The sequence below is a fragment of the Copidosoma floridanum genome, unplaced genomic scaffold (assembly GCF_036245765.1).
Source record: "Copidosoma floridanum isolate Cflo_tuat_1 unplaced genomic scaffold, Cflo_Japanese_pri ptg000001l, whole genome shotgun sequence".
NCBI lineage: Eukaryota > Metazoa > Arthropoda > Insecta > Hymenoptera > Encyrtidae > Copidosoma > Copidosoma floridanum.
In genome coordinates this window covers 24,656,222-24,674,564 of record NW_028321878.1, presented here as the reverse complement: position 1 = coordinate 24,674,564, position 18,343 = coordinate 24,656,222, and positions in this window count along the sequence as shown.

Here is an 18,343-nt window from a genome sequence, read left to right as displayed (position 1 = left end):
GAAGGGGAAGAGTCAAAGGGGAAGAATGCGTCAACCAAGAAGACGGGAAACAAGGGGAAAAAAAACGGGAAGGGAGAAAATAAACAAGTGAGCGGAGATAGTGAGGTTAGAAAGGAGACAACAAGCCTAGAGAAAAATGGGTCTCCGATCTTGGATCTACCCTCAGAGTTAATCGCGAGTTTCACGCAGGCGCAGAACCGTCCGCCGTGGAGCCAATACTGGAGGCCGATGCCGTGGAATAATCAGGCGTCCGTAAAGCCCCCGACAAACGTCAAGGAGAGGGGTCAGTCTACGGCCCCGGGTGCTAACGGAGCTCAACAGGAAACAATTCTTAAGCAGGCGATTAGCCCAGGGCGGGCTGAAAAAAATAATGGTTTCTTCACCACGTGTTACACTTGCCGGGCTGTGGGACATCGTTCAGCGCAATGCCCGAAGGTGATCTGCTATGCGTGTGGAGCCAAAGGACACCAGGCACGAAATCGCCAAATGAGAAAACCCCCAGGGAACCCCAATACTAAGCCGACAGTCGAGTGTCAGGTTTGTGGTACCCAGATAGCAGTTTTCTCGTATTGCCCCAAGTGTGAGTTCTGGCGTAAAACAATGGGAAATGGGGCGTGCGGGGGCCAGAATTAAACGAGTTAACTTCTGCAACCCCAGCGTTCCGTCCGAGACTAGGGTTAAGGGAAAACAGGATCGAGACGAGACCCCGAGAAGAAGTTGAGAGTAAATTAAGTGATTCGGTGAGGTTAAAAAAAAGTGAAGGGCAGAGAACCAACAGCGAAAAAACGTGGATTTTAGGAGCAGATAGCCAATTGGTTTTGGTCCCTAGGAAGACTCTCCAAGAGCCACAGAGTAAAAGTAAGAGTGAACGAACGGAGATACCGTCAGAGGATGAGCGAGTGCAAGCGACTAACGATGATTAGGAAGTGGATGAATTCTCTCGGAAAAGTTAAGACAGGCTGAGAGAAAGGAGCGCGGAACAAGCGTTAAAGTTACGAGAAGCTGCAGCGAAAGAGGAACCGAAGGGTAAATACGGAGGGATGAGTGAAAGGTAAGAGGTATGGTCTCCGAGTAGGGATAGAGATATGGGGAAAACTAGGGGGATGTTGGTCGCGTAAAAAGACCAAGATCCAATATGGCAGTCACGGGAAAGAGAGTGGAAACGAAAAGTGAACGAGAAAAAGGAGTCGGTTTGGTACACGAAGGAAGTATCGGGTCTTAACAGAGACTGCGACGTCCAAGTGGATAATTTTAAGGGGGATCGAGACTTAAAAACGAAAAGAGTTCGTTATAATGAGGAAGTCTAAGAGCCAGATTCTAAAAATGCTAGGACGACCACAGATTGGGAAATCAAGCGACAAGAAAAAGGAGAGAAGGTTTCGACTTTCAAGAAGGAAGGTGAGCCTTAGCAGATCAACGTAGAGTATCTTCAAGATTTTTTCGATAAGGTCTTTGAAAATAAGCATAGAGACATTTCGGGGAAACGTAACCAGAGTGCAGTTCTTTTGACAACTTAAGTAGTGCCAGACAGCTATAAATTAGGAGCGTCTAGTTGTTCAAGTTGGAAGGCATACAAAATACAAGAAATAAGATAAAACATAGAAAAGGACATTCAGCCGAAGGAGGACCGTATGAGAGCATTTCGAGTGCGAAGAGCGAAAACCTACCGTATGTTTTGGTAAGGTGGGGAGGAAAGGAGTACGGCGCTCTTCTAGATACCGGAGCTCAGTATTCGATTATTAGACCCAAATTAGCGGAACGATTCAATGAACAATTGGAGCCATCTAATGCGGTGAATGTTGGGGTTATTAATACTTTCTCTAAAGCATTGGGCACTTTGAAAATTAGTTGCGAAATCAATGGTTATAATAGAGAGATATCGGTTAAAGCGGTTAACGAAATTAATTAAGATATAGTGTTCGGACGCGATTTTCAGGAGGCGTTTGATCTAGATCTACGGTTAAGTCGGGGGTTATTTTGAGTCTTTGAGGGAGAGTGACATCCATTAAAGGAGTTAGAGAATTCGTCATAAGATACGGTATGTGTCGATTGTACTAGTATTGAGGATACCTCAGTCAATTAGGAGACAGGGGTGTAGGCTAGCGTTACAACACTAAGTCACCGACGGTCTAGATTAGAAAGGAGACAAGAGAAAGAGCAGTCGTGAGGAGGGTGCATGTGTCATAACAAACGAGATGATTAGCTTAGGATAACTGAATCCTGAGAAGTAGGGGGAAATTTAGATTATTCTGGCAAGAGTCTGCCGGTTTCGTTCGTTTTTTTTTGCAAATAAGGTGAAGTCAACCCAAGTCCAAGGAGAAGTGAAGATTGAAGAGAGAAGGGAAGAGAAGATCAGGAAAGACAAGTTGACTTAAACAGAGAAGAGGAGGATAAGGAATACCCGAGGGGTAAGGAGGCGGATATAACTATAGACAAAGAGATGAGAACGAAACGATTTCATTTGTTCTACGGTTTGATAAACCAAGAGATACAGAGAGAGAGAGAGAAGGAGAACAAAGGGAGGGAGAAAGATTTGAGAGAAATGAAATACTAAGAGATGGTGAACGTGTGAAAGGGGGGAAAGTGAAGGAGCAGAGAGATGGCGGAGAAACCAAAGAAAGAGAAAGAGGAAGAGAAGATCAAGAGAAAAAAAGAAGATCAACAGAAAAAGAGAAGATCAAGAGAAAAAGAAAAGATCAAGAGAGAAAGAGAAGATCAAGAAAGAAAAAGACGATCAAGAGAAAAAGGGAAGATCAAGAGAAGATCAAAAGGAGATCAAGGGAGGAAGAACTGGATGAGCAGCAAGTATAAGAGAGAGAGAGATAGAGACAAAAAAGGGAAGCACTGGGCCAGATTAATAATTATTTATTTCAGGAGACCCAGGGACCCATATGAGAAGAGACCGAGAACCATCGCGAGAGTTCTGAGGTAAGCGTCGTTTCGTTCTAAAATAAGGTGGTCGTCGATGATTTATGGCTTAGACATCCGGGGAAATGTCTAGCCTAGGAGGGGGGTTTGTGACGTGGTAGCTAAAGCTATCACGTCACTGTATACCTATATTTCGGGGCAAGTCATCGGCGGCTACTAAGTCTTAGAAAAACATATATATTTTCTGTATGTAAATCTATAACACATTACTTAATGTGTGTTCTCGGTGCCACGGAATACGAGCCAGAGGAGAAAGAAGGACCGAAGACCATAAAAGGGATTGAAAGTGTGTGAGGTATGATTGGGTGAGCATGTGTGTAAGATAGGGAAGGAGAAAGGTGAGGACTCGTGACACGTCGGAGAGGTGTAAGCACCGAGCAGCCGCGTCGATTCCCTAGTTTTTGAAACCTCCAATAATTTACCGGTTTTTAGGCATGTTAGAGATTTTTTGGATACATGGGAGGGGCGCGCGCATTTGTTAAAGTGTACTGCCATAACGGAGTCAGTATTGCGTGGAGCGGCATACAGAGCAGATAGAAAGGAGAAAGTGATTGGATATAGAAAAAAGTGACAGGTAGAGCTGAGAGTAAGGAAAGGGATCCAAAGGAGAATATAGGAGATCACCGAACAATACTGCCCGAGAGTTAACCGTGCCGCCGATTTTACGCGACGATTAAGACGAACTCCAGGTAGCACTGGGTGATGGCAAGGACAGATAGAAGGTCACTTCACGGAGGATGGTGCACTAGGTGTTATTTCGAGGTAAAGGTTTGGAGGGGATACGATTAAGTCAGGATAAAGGGTGTAGGATCTATAAAGGGATAGAAAAGATTGAATTGAGCGGAAGGTATGCTTGAGGTTGGGTCCGTGTGTGTGCGTGTAGCCTAGGTACCGGCCACCAACAGTCGAGCCAGGGAGGAGTTTGGCGAGGAGGACGACCGGAGATGACAGCACGAAGATATCTACCTTGAGAATAGTGTGCCAAAATATACATATATATGTAGAGAGAGAGAGAGAGAGGCGACGTTGTGGAGAGTGGCATTGAGGCGAATAAATAGTGCGAGAGCGCTGTGAAAATTTATATCCGCGACTGTTTATTGAGTAGTAGTGCCCCCATTTGCCCCCTTCTATTTCCCTTTTAGGAGTGTCTGGTGTTCCCGAGCCAGACACCTGTGGCAGACCTCCCGGAGAAGAGATATCCAGAGTGTAGGGACATGGTAAGAAATGTAGTAAGAGTCTTGTAAGGGGATCCGGGACGGCTGTTTATTGGCTAGAAAAATCCTTGTCACAATATATGTATGTATACTTAATTAAATATCATTTAAATAGTTCTCAAGGGCATTTATTTTTAATTCGACTATTAAATTATGTTAAAATATAAAATCATTCTGTCATTTATTTTAAAAATCAAGTAATTAATGACGTAGAGTCGTTTCATATGTATACATCAATTTACATATGATATTAATGGTTTTTGTGGTTGCTTCTTTCGAATTTTATACGCAAATTCTGTTACAATTTTCAAATAATTACACTTATACCTGTTTCATTCGTAAATAAATTGTGTAGGATCATTAAATATGTATCTTTTAAGTAACACATCGATTCAATGGTTCTTAAGGCTGCTTATTCTAACTTCGATAAGTTAATAATGTTAAAATCTTATTTCAGAATTGTTTGAATAATTTTTTGATATATATATTTATTTATATATATATACATATAAAAATATATATATGTATGGTAAAATATCATTCTCATGATTTTTGTGTTAGCTTATTCCACATTTGATAAGCAATTTAGCGCAAAATGTTAGCAAATAGTTATTTATTTTATTATTTATTTATACATTGTAATGGGTGGTTATTACTTAAACGCCATTTACACTCATCTAGACTGCGCGAGGAAGAAAGGCCAGAGAGAGAGCGAGAGGGGAAGGGAGCGTCATAATGCATGCGAAAGAGAGAGAGAAAGAAGAGACAAGCGTCTTGATATGAGTATTAGCGAGGTACGGTCTTGGCCATTACGTACCTACGACGAGAAGACTTACCAGCTAAACACCAGGTTGAGCATTCCTGCTGAGAGGCCCATTGCTAGGTGAGCAAGTGTTAATAAGAGGCTGCGAAAAGCCATGTAAGCGCAGTGCGTGCAATAGAATTATAATAGCCGCGTATTCTCTCTATATGCCCGGTTGAATTATCGCAGGCCATCGGCCCCGAGAGGAATGCTTTCCTTGACCGTACAGGCTTTGCCGTCAACGCGATTGAGCGAAATACAAACACACACACGCGCGCGTATGCTTTCGTTCTAGTGCAATTAATATAGTTTCCGTTCTTTTCATCATTAAATGTTTGTTTTGCTTTGCGTAAGCCTTTCTTTGCACGAAGCCCTTCCGGCTTCTCTTTCTTGACAGGGTCTATATAGCAATCTTGGTGTCTAAAAGGGAGCTGTAAGTGGAGCATTAGCCTCATTTTGCCGCCTCCGTGGGCTTTCTCGTAAACACTAACGCACGAGCGTCCTGAGCTGAGCCAGAGCTGAGCTGGCCCCTCAGCAAGCAGACGTGAACGAGGAAAAGCAGACTTGTTGTCCGCGTTGTAACGCGAGTGTGTCTCTGTTGGTGCCCGGGAAACACAGTCCCGGTCAGAGTATCCCTAGTACTAATTTGTGGCTATCAGGGCCATAAGTGAATACGGACACCCCGTTACAACATGTATATACATACATACATAAATAAAATTTTACGTGAAATGTATTTCATATGCCCACTTACAGTTTCTTTGGCTCTGACATGATGGCGCCAGCCGTAATCAATTAAGAACAACGGCTACAACAGACTGTTTAAGACATTCCTTTCCTATCTAACAGTCGTGTTTGTAAGGAGAAGCAATTTGGAGTGCTTCGTAGAGAGCACCTGTATTTCGTTTTAAGGGTTTTTTTCTTTTCCAGTTCAACGTGTCATTGATTTGAGTGTTAAAATTTTGTGATAGTGATTTTCTGTAGGTGCAAAGTGCGTTTTAATGTTGAGTTTTCACGTGTTAGCAATAACTACATCAATAGCTTAGGAATTTGTTTGTTCTTTAAATTTAGTTGAAATGGGTCCAAGTCCTTCATAATTAAGATCGAAAAAGTCAAAGGAATTGACGGAATAATATGAAAAGTGAACAATTTGAATCAAAAAAAGGGAATAAAATGAAAAATGACAAAAAAAGAAAAACTTAAATGAAAAAGGAAATAGAAAACAAATAAAGGAAACTAAATTTTGAAAAAAAAAAAATCAAGGTGAAAGGAAAAAAAAAAATTAAAATAAAGAAAATTAAAGAAAAAAAATTATTGAAGTCAAAAATGAAAAAAAAAAAAACAAAATGAAATTAAAAAACACATAAAAAAGAACAATCAAATTTAAAACATAAATTAAACAGTAAAATGAAAAACAAAAACGAACAAAAATATAAAACAAAAAAATAAAATAAAGAGAATTAAAAAAAAAGACAAAAATTTAAAGAAGCAAACCAGGGGGTAGAAGCGAGTTATAGGACCCACGGTAAGAACGAAGTTCTTTCAACATAAGATGAGTTCCAAACAATAATTAAACATAAGATGTGTTTCGGAAAACATCATTAAATGAAAAAACATAACTTCGGTTTAATGGTTTCTAAGGCTGCTTATTCTAATTTCGATAAGTAAATAATGTTAAGATCTCATTTCAGAATTGTTTAAATAATTTTTTTGATTTATATATGTATCGTTCAATATCATTCTCATGGTTTTTGTGTTAGCTTATTCCACATTTAATAAGCAATTTAGCGCAAAATGTTAACAAATAATTGATTAATAATATATCTACACATGTACATACGTGTTCTAGTGGAGCTTACGCTCTTTTGCGCTTTTTACGCGCTAACCCAACACTAACAGATTGAGTAGACAGAATAGCGACATTTCTCGTGTATTTATAAATGCAGGCTGACAATTAGTTTACATTAGTAGAGTAGTGAATTGAAATTAAACATAAATGCTATAGTAGTGTTAGTACAAATTTTAAGTATATCAGACGGTCTCTGTAGAGGTACAAGATAAAAAATAACAAAATAATTTAAGTGTAATATAAATGCAGAAATAATTATGGGAGAAAAAAAGCAAAGTCTATATTCCTAGAATAACATTGAATACTGGCACCTTATTATTATTACCTTTTATCTTCTATAAAAAAAAAGTTTTCTCTTCTATTAGCATGTTCTATATTTATTAACGAATCAAAAAAACAGAGCTTTGATTCCTTAGGATTGCATGTTGAAAAACCTTTATTCTCTTACAGACAACCATACATTGCCTTATCAAGATGCCAGAATCCAAAAAAATTTGTATTTAAATTGAATCTGAGAATTAATCAGAAACTGAAAATATTGTTTAGCAAGAAATTTTTTAGTAATTCAAAAATATGTAACGTTGAAGATCGTCACATTTGAACAGACGTATGTTAGTTCATAAAAACCATGAAAAACAAATATATGAAAAATGTAGATAGGGTTTCAAAACAACAGATGGGTCACAACGACACATAAAATATCACAACATTAAGCTAACAGAATGAATTATTGTTTTAAAGCTCAATTAAGTTTGTCTATTTAATAATACCTCCTTCTGAATTCCGTCTTTTTGTTATTAAAGTCCTCAGATAATCAAGAATATCATATTTGGGTAAAGCAAATATGAACCAGAAAGAGATTTGAAATGTTAGAGCTCAATTAAGTTAAACAAATAATGGTACTTCAGAGACAAATAGTGAGTAAGGGGAAGCGAATGGACAGAGAGAGACCTATGATTAGTGACTTAAAAAACCCTAAAAACGAGGTATGACTTGGGTATAACATTCGATAAATAAGTATTATATGGGGGGTTGGTGGAGGGAGAGTGAGGGGGAGCTGCGGCGTAGCTGGATGGGAGCGGGGAGGGAGCTAACTCAAATTCAATTTGATTAAAAATGACCTTAAAACCAGCAAATAACTACGTAAATCAAGGAGGAGCTGAGTGGCAGCGGTGGTGAGTGGGGGAGGGGGCTGAGACTCACTTTCGTTAACACAACTATATAATATTATATATATACATGTACAAGATTGTATGTGAAATGTTCTTCAAATAGTTTTTAAAAGCCTGCTTAAAGTCTTTTTTTGGCTTTTCAATGGTGGCGCCAGCTGTCATTAATCATTACTAACGGCTGCAACAGGCTTCTTAAGACATTCCTTTCCTATCTGACAGTCGTCTTTGTAAGGAGAAGCAATTTTGAGTGATACGTAGAAAGAATGTGTATATTATTTTAAGATTAATTTTTTTCGTTTTGCAACGTATCAATGACTTGAGTGTTAAATTTTTGTGATAGTGATTTTCTGTTCGTTTGAAGTGCGGTTTAATGTTTAGTTTTTACGTGTTGGGAATAACTACATGAATAGTTTAAGAGTCTGTTTGTTTTTTAAATTCAGTTGAAATGGGTTCAAGTCCTTCAAAATCAAAATTAAAAAAGTCAAAGGAACCGATGAAATAATATAAAAAGCGATTAAGAAATGAAATCAAAAAAAGGGAATAAAATTGAAAATGACATTAAGAAATAAAATGAAAAAAAAAATTAAAAATAAAAATAAAGGAAGTAAAATAAAAAGAAAGGAAGAAAAAAAATGACTTAAAAAAAAGAATTTGAGAAAAAAATGGTAATAAAATGGAAAATGAAAAAAAATAAAAATAAAAAAAAGAAATAAGATAAGAAGATTAAAAAAAAAAACCAGTAGACGATAAGCCTTTGGGTACTCAAGTAAAAAATTAAGCTTTTATAAACTTAAATTGCAAATATAATTTTTATAAATACTTGCGAACCTCGTATAAGGCGAGGTTAAGTACAAAGGTGGTTCAATTATCTTTGGAACAAGTATACCTACGTTAGTTGGGTGTGGTTTCAATAAGTAATTTGATATCTATTAACAGAACAATTATAAACAATGTTTTGTGGCACAATACAATATAAACAATATGGCAGCCAGCCAGTACAAGACTGGGTTATTTTATCGAATGTTCTTATGGTTTCAAAATAACTTCCTCAGAAAAGGAGGAATACCTTTATAAAATAACAGATCGTTCAACTGTGTCTTTTTTTACATGTTTAATACAAAGAATTTTTAATTTAAAATGTAAACTTATAAATAAATTACTTCGAATTGGATTTATGAGATCCATACAAAGTTTTTTTTCTGTTTGTATAAAACTCTACTATTAGATAAACCTGTTTTATTGTCAAATAGATCCATCACTTTTTTTTTTTTTTTTTTTTTTTTTTTTTTACTAACACAAAAACAAAGGGCCAAGTATGCGTAAAAGCTTGTATGTAAGTTCATCCTTATAAGAAAAATAATTTTCCGCAATGCAGCATATATTTGTGCTCCTTGTACCTCTCTGAGTTTTGTCTCAGTTACAAAAAAGAATTGTGAAAAAAGAAACCGCAATAAAAGCTAATTATTGTATTTATACAGTACGGAAAAGGTGCTGTTTTAATTTATGGAAGTTCTGAAAAAATGTAAGGAAATCGTATGAACAATTATTTATTTATTTTAAAAGTAACAAATTAATAATAAATAGATACATTTTTTAAATTTTTGAAAAAATCATGTACCAAAAAATATATTCTATTAACTAACTTGATTATTTAATGTTAAATGGAACCAAATAAATGAATCCACAATAAATGAAAATTAACATAGAAAATAAGTTACAAACTGCGAGATAAAATGGAGTAATCGGTAATCCTATGTGGGCTCGGTCATAGCAGAATGAGTACAAGGCATTCCTAGTGCGCAAGAGGACGGGAGATTAAATCTCTTGAAAGACTTTTTTCATAACTTCTAAAATATGTGGTGTGATGCAGTTTGATAATGTTGTGTAGTGTGGTGCAATAATAATATTAAATTTTGGGTGGTGTAGAAAGATCAGAAGTACGTCAAGAAGGGTGGGGTAAAGGGGGAAAATTAAACAAAATCCGCTTCCGTTACACTTTTTCTTAAGGTCACAAATCTAAAGTCGTTGATTTACTTCCTTGGACCAAACTCGCCTGTAGAAATATAATTAAAAAAAAAAAAAAAATGAAGTAAAGAAAATTTAAAGAAAACGAAAAAAAACTGAAAGAAACAAACCAGGGGATATGAATGGGTCATGGGACCCACGGTAAGAACGAAGTTCTGTAAAAAAGAGATGAGTGCCAAAAAATAATTAAACATAAGATGTGCGTCGGAGAACATCATAAAATGAAAAAACACAATTTCTCATGTAACAAGAGTTTGGCGAGACCCATAATAAGCACGAAGCCTTAAAAAAAATGATTACTGCGTTCATTTATTTCGGTAATACAAAAACGAGAAAAACAAATAAAAAAAAAAACGAAAAAAAAATTAGTTTAGTACTTACGATGGGTAAACTTTTTGAGTACTGTATTAATACACTACGTTTTAACAAAGTTTAACCATAGCGAGGACTAGACTAAAATTTCTGTTTTTATTTTTTTTTTTTTTTATTCGTTTTAAAAGTTTTTGTTTTACTCAACTACATGAATGCAGAAATTATTTTTATTAAGCTTCATTCTTCTTATGAGTCTCAAGACCCACTTGTTACCTGACAAGTTATGATTTTTCATTTTATGATGTTTTCCGACACACATCTTATGTTTAATTATTGTTTGGAACTCATCTTATGTTGAAAGAACTTCGTTTTTACCGTGAGTCCTATAACTCATTTCTACCCCCTGGTTTGCTTCTTTAAATTTTTGTCTTTTTTTTCTATTCTCTTTATTTTGTTTTTTTGTTTTATGTTTTTGTTCGTTTTTGTTTTTCATTTTTTATTTAATTTATGTTCCGAATTTGATTGTTTTTTTTTATGTGTTTTTTAATTTCATTTTGTTTTTTTTTCATTTTTGACTTCAATAATTTTATTTCTTTAATTTTCTTCATTTTAATTTTTTTTTTTCCTTTCACCTTGATTTTTCTTTTTTTTCAAAATTTAGTTTCCTTTATTTGTATTCTATTTCCTTTTTCATTGAAGTTTTTTTTTGTTTGTCATTTTTCATTTTATTCCCTTTTTTCGATTCCAATTGTTCACTTTTAATATTATTCCGTCAATTCCTTTGACTTTTTCGATTTTAATTATGAAGGACTTGGACCCATTTCAACTAATTTTAAAGAACAAACAAATTCCTAAGCTATTGATGTAGTTATTGCTAACACGTGAAAACTCAACATTAAAACGCACTTTGCACCTACAGAAAATCACTATCACAAAATTTTAACACTCAAATCAATGACACGTTGAACTGGAAAAAAATAAACCTTAAAACGAAATACAGGTGCTCTCTACAAAGCACTCAAAATTGCTTCTCCTTACAAATACGACTGTTAGATAGGGAAGGAATGTCTTAAAAAGTCTGTTGTAGCCGTTGTTCTTAATTGATGACGGCTGGCACCATCATGTCAGAGCCAAAAAAACTGTAAGAGGGCATATAAAATATATTTCACGTAAAATTTTATATATGCATGTATATATATACATGTTGTAACGGGGTGTCCGTATTCACTTATGGCCCTGATAGCCTCAAATTAGTACTAGGGATACTCTGACCGGGACTGTGTTTCCCGGGCACCAACAGAGACACACTCGCGTTACAACGCGGACAACAAGTCTGCTTTTCCTCGTTCACGTCTGCTTGCTGAGGGGCCAGCTCAGCTCTGGCTCAGCTCAGGACGCTCGCGCGTTAGTGTTTACGAGAAAGCCCACGGAGGCGGCAGAATAAGGCTAATGCTCTGCTTACAGCTCCCTTTTGGACGCCAAGATTGCTATATAGATCCTGTAAAGAAAGAGAAGCCGGAAGGGCTTCGTGCAAGGAAAGGCTTACGCAAAGCAAAACAAACATTTAATGATCAAAAGAACGGAAACTATATTAATTGCACTAGAACAAAAGCATACGCGCGCGTGTGTGTGTTTGTATTTTGCTCGATCGCGTTGACGGCAAAGCCTGTACGGTCGAGGAAAGCATTTCTCTCGGGGCCAATGGCCTGCGATAATTCAACCGGGCATAGAGAGAGATTACGCGGCTATTATGATTCTACCGCACGCACTGCGCTTACCTGGCTTTTCGCAGCCTCTTATTTACACTTGCTCACCTAGCGATGGGCCTCTCAGCAGGAATGCTCAACCTGGTGTTTAGCTGGTAAGTCTTCTCGTCGTAGGTACGTAATGGCCAAGACCGTACCTCGCTAATACTCATGTCAAGACGCTTGTCTCTTCTTTCTCTCTCTCTTTCGCATGCATTATGACGCTCCCTTCCCCTCTCGCTCTCTCTCTGGCCTTTCTTCCTCGCGCAGTCTAGATGAGTGTAAATGGCGTTCGAGTATTAACCGCCCGTTACAATGTATAAATAAATAATTAAATAAATAACTATTTGCTAACATTTTGTGCTAAATTGCTTATCAAATGTGGAATAAGCTAACACAAAAATCATGAGAATGATATTTTACCATACATATATATATTTTTATATGTATATATATATATAAATATATATATATATATATCAAAAAATTATTCAAACAATTCTGAAATAAGATTTTAACATTATTAACTTATCGAAGTTAGAATAAGCAGCCTTAAAAACCATTAAATCGATGTGTTACTTAAAAGATACATATTCAATGATCCTACACAATTTATTTACGAATAAAACAGGTATGAGTGTAATTATTTAAAAATTGTAACAGAATTTGCGTATTAAATTCGAAAGAAGCAACCACAAAAACCATTAATATCATATGTAACTTGATGTATACATATATAAGTCAATGGATTTTGCATAGGGTAATTTGTGCAAAACACACAATAAGTACTGTTGTTGATGCTTGTTAAAACTGTAATTTTTTTACACTATGTACAAGATGTTAAAGAAAATTAAACAAAAATGTGTGTATACAAAAATAAGCATACCTGAATCAACTACAAGTACACTTTTGATTCTAACGGTAATCAGCAAAATGCTGTGAGTTTGATTGCTCAGTGTCAGCGTGCTTACTCAGCTGACGTGGCTAATACGACTGACAGTACAACAGCTGCTTGTCTTGAAAATTTGGCGCTGTCTTTCGTCGCTTATAAGTTTAGACCTGTCTCATACTTACATCCCCCCTGCCCCTAGTGGAATGTAGAGGTGTAATATACGGAATCATTTTGCTCGCATGATACATATTTGACTCTTTTGTTTTAGACCGGGTGTCTATTACATAGATTAATTCTGAAATTTTTTTTATTATTTGAAACGGACCTGTCCTGATTTGATCTAATTTTTTCCTATTCAAGCGGTTTTCGTTCTGAATATAAACAAGATCCCCGACTTTGTATTTTAATTCTTTCCTGTTTTTATCATAGTAGATTTTGTTCACATCGTGTATTTTATTTGCATTTAATATTGCTATTTTTCTGTTGTTTTCTCAATTTTTTAAATTATTTTCATTTAATTCTGTTGGAAAAACTGACTTATCTATACTATTTGAGAGGTAATTAGGCGTATATTTTGTCGTGCTATGTATCGTGTTATTATAATTTTCTACGCACTATTCTGCTATGACTGACCATGGTTTCTTTTTATTTTCATATATCTTACATCTAATCGCATTTACTAGTGTCTGATTAGTGCGTTCATTTTGTCCGTTCGAAAATGGACAATCCACTGCTGTAAACAAACTTGTTATTTTCTCTGTTTTTAGAAAATTTTTTAATTCTTTTGAATTTATGCCAGCATATTGATCAGTCAATAGTAATTCAATTTTTCCTTTTTTTTGTACTTTTTTTATTAAGTTAATAAAATCTTTTCCCGTTTGTGTTTTTGAGGTCAGAATAAAAGCAAATTTAGTAAAATGATCTACTACTAAATGTAGGTATTTTTTTGGTGAGTTATTACCCCTAAATTCACCTATTGTGTCTAATGAGACAATTTGGAACGGTTTTGTTGCTGGTCCTAATAGCGAAAGTGGTTGGATAAATTTCCATACCTTGATTTATTTCTTACGCAAGTATCACAGGCTCGGCAAATTAGTTTTATATGCTTATGCATATTTTTAAAGTAATACTTTCGAGTTATCGTCAGATTTAGTTGTTTTATTCCTATATGATTTTCTTTATGTATTGATTTAATCAATTCTATCTCTAATTCTTCTGATATCCATATTTTTTCTTTCTCATGTAAAATTTTATACCGAATATTATTTCTTTTTATTATTTTATCATCTTTTTTAATGTTTAAATTTTTTTGATCTTCTAAAAGATTTTCTAACGATAAGTAATTTACTATTTTTTTCGCTGTTTTTTTATTTACATTTTCATCTAATACCGGATTCCTTGAGTAACTATCTGCCTCGGTATTATTTATCCCTGGATTATATTTAATTTTAAAATTAAAGTTTGGAATGTAATTTAACAAAGCCAATAATTTTGGATCATTACTTTTTGTTATATTAAAATTTTCTATAGGTTTATGGTCAGTGAAAATTGTAAATGATTTGCCTATTAGTTCATATTGCCAGTAAAGAATACATTCTTTCATTGCCAATAATTCTAAGAAAATTGCACGTTTATTTTCTTGCGATTTTGATAATTTTTTTTAAAAATAGAAAACCGGTTTAATTGTATTATCTTTTAGGGGTTGTTTTAAAACCGCTGCTACTCCTTTTTTTGATGCATCTGTATAAATGTAAATGGGCATATCCGGATTGAAAATTGCTAATACCGGCTCCGAGCTTAAATACTCCTTTATTTTGTTAAAACTCTTTTGACATTCTTGCGTCCATTCGAATTTTACATTTTTTCTAAGTAAATTATGTAGAGGTTCTAACTCTACTGAAGCCTGTGGTAAATATTTTAAAAAGAAATTTATTTTTCCTAATAATTGCCTCACATTTTTTTGGTTTTCTGGAGTAGGAAAATTTTTGATCGTAGCTAAATTATCGTTTAATGGTTTTACTTCAATTTGTTTTATCTCATGACCTAAGTAAACAACCGATTTTTTTGCAAAGGAACATTTCTTTTGATTAAATTTAAAACCTGCTTGTTTAATTGCTCTTAGCACTTTTTTTACATGATAAAAATGATCTTCTTCATTTTCTGAGAAAATTAAAATATCATCTATATAATTAATTGAAAAACCATCTAAATTATTATTTACTAAAATATCACTTATAATTCTCTGGAAGATTGCTGGTGATGATTTTAATCCAAATGGTAAACATTTCCATTAAAAATGTCCATTCTGAGTAATAAAAGCAGATCTATACCTATCTTTTTTTTTAATAGATATTGACCAGAAAGCTGAGTTAATATCTAGTTTAGTAAAATATTTGCAATTTCCAACCCGAATGACCAGATCGTCTATAATAGGGAAAGGGTGACTTTCTGGAATAACTATTTTATTCAATACACTATAATCTATGCATAACCGTGACTTTCTCCCTTCTTCTTTCTTTAAAACAAGAGTTACAGGTGAAGCAAATGGACTAGTTGAACGCTCTATTAATTCTACTTTTAGTAATGACTTTATCTGAGAGTTAATCTCATCATTATCTGCTATAGAACATTTGTATGGTTTGCGTGAAATGTATTTATTTTCTGTAAGCTTAATAGTCGCTTCATAGCCCTCTACTTTTCCTACGTTAAATTTATCATTTGTAAACAAATCTTTATATTCATTTACTATGCTGTCTATTGACATTTTACTATTTACGATTTCCTTTTCAAATTCCGTTTTCATGACAATATTTTCCTTGCTATCATTTATTTCTTTTTGAGAAATTTTTAAATTTTCATCTTGACATAATTTAAAATCTTTTATTGCATCCAAGCCCAACAAGATATTATCATGAAAGGAATCGCTTTTTACAATATAAGAACATATTGTTTTGATTATATTAAAAATTTTTGTTTTTAATTCAATTGCACCCAACGTATTTGTTGCGCGTCCAAACGTTTTCAATTTATCGACTCCACCTATTTTCTTTTTTATTTTTAATTGTAAGATTGTATTACAATTTATGATGGAAACATTCGCTCCTGAATCATAAATTGCTACTACTGGTATATCTTCTACCTTTATATTAAATTTAATAAGTGGAGTCGTTAATCGTTTTTTGATTCTTCAGAAAATGCTACGCTATTTTTTAAATTCGTATTGTTTACAATTTTAATTTTGTTATTATTTTTTTTTTCTATTTCAGATATTTTTAATCTACAAACCTCTTCTAAATAATAACAATTTGGGAAGCCTTTCTGTGTACAAAAAGAACATGCTTTTTTTTCTTTTTTTTCTTCTTTTTTTGCTTTTATTTTCACCTCTGTTTCACAAGATTCTTCTAATTGTTTTAATTTAGACATTAAATTATCTATATTTACTATATCTTTTCTTTTTAATTGACCTTGAACTTTTGCTGGCAAACCCAAAACAATTAAATTTATCTGTGTATTTTCCAACATTGTTATATCAGTATTCAAAAGTAAATTTCTTTTTTTAAGAGCGTAATCTAAATACTGTCCTGTTAAATAATGAAATTCATACGCATATTTAATTTCCGACCACCCAATTACCTCAAAAGTTTCTAAAAATGAGTTTTTCCCAAATTCCCATGGCTTAACTATCTTGTTTATATTCGAAAAACTCTGAAACCATTGTAACGCAGAATCACTCAAAAACAATTTAAAAATTCCAGCGTAATTTTCTTCATTAAACATTAAACAGTTACATTTGCTTTCGAATGATTCTATAAACATACATGCGTTCTGGTTTCTTCCCGAAAACTTTTCTAATACCATATCTTTTGCCCGCTTAGCTATGTTTACCTGCGCAGCTTGTTCACTGTTTTGATTCGCTCTAGTGTTAAGGCTAATGAACTTTGTACACTCACTTAAATACAATTCTTCAAAACATACGTTATCCTCTTCGTCCAAATATTGACCTTTTAAATCGCCCTTTAACGTTACTCTCACTGTTCTGGATTTTCCTCGAGTATTTAACGATTTTATGACGTTTTGCACTATCGCTGTTTCAAAAAGTTCTTTATGAAATTCCTTAGTTAATATCTCGTTCGGAAATTGGTATATCGCTTCCTCTCCTTCTAGTTGGACTGTTTTTAATCTCACAACGGTCGTTTTAGCGGTATGAGCTTCCAAAGCAAAACAAAAATTTGCTCTTTTTTCCATTTCGTTATGTAGTTGATTTATAAGTCAATGGATTTTGCATAGGGTAATTTGTGCAAAACACATAATGAGTACTGTTGTTGATGCTAGTAAAAACTGTTATTTATTTACACTATGTACAAGATGTTAAAAAAAATTAAACAATAATGTGTGTATACAAAAATAAGCATACCTGAATCAACTACAAGTACACTTTTGATTCTAACGGTGATCAGCAAAATGCTGTGAGTTCGATTGCTCAGTGTCAGCGTGCTTACTCAGCTGACGTGGCTAATACGACTGACAGTACAACAGCTGCTTGTCTTGAAAATTTGGCGCTGTCTTCCGTCGCTTATAAGTTTAGACCTGTCTCATACTTACACATATAAAACGATTTAACGTCATTAATTACTTGATTTTTTAAAAAAATTACAAAATTATTCTATATTTTAACATAATTTAATAGTCGAATAAAAAATAAATGCCCTTAACAACTATTTAAACAATATTTAATTAAGTATACATACATATATTGTGACGAGGATTTTTCTAGCCGATAAACAGCCGTCCCGGATCCCCTTACAAAACCCTTACTACATTTCTTACCATACAATACCATTCCCTACACTCTGGATATCTCTTCTCCAGGAGGTCTGCCACAGGTGTCTGGCTCGGGAACACAAGACACTCCTAAAAGGAAAATAAAAGGGGGCAAATGGGGGCACTACGTCTCAATAAACACTCGCGGATATAAATTTCCACAGCGCTCTCGCGCTATTTATTCGCCTCAATGCCACTCTCCACAACGTCACCTCTCTCTCTCTCTCTCTACATATATATATATATATTTTGGCACACTATTCTCAAGGTAAATATCTTTGCGCTGTCATCTCCGGTCGTCCTCCTCGCCGAACTCCTCCCTGGTTCGACTGTTGGTGGCCGGTACCTAGGCTTCACACACGGACACAACCTCAAGCATACCTTCCGCTCAATTCAATCTTTCCTATCCCTATATAGATCCAACACCCTTTATCCTGACTTAATCGTATCGTCTCCAAACCTTTACCTCGAAATAACACCTAGTGCACCATCCTCCGTGAAGTGACCTTCTCTCTGTCCTCGCCATCACCCGGTGCTACCTGGAGTTCGTCTCAATCGTCGCGTGTACTCGGCGGCACAATTA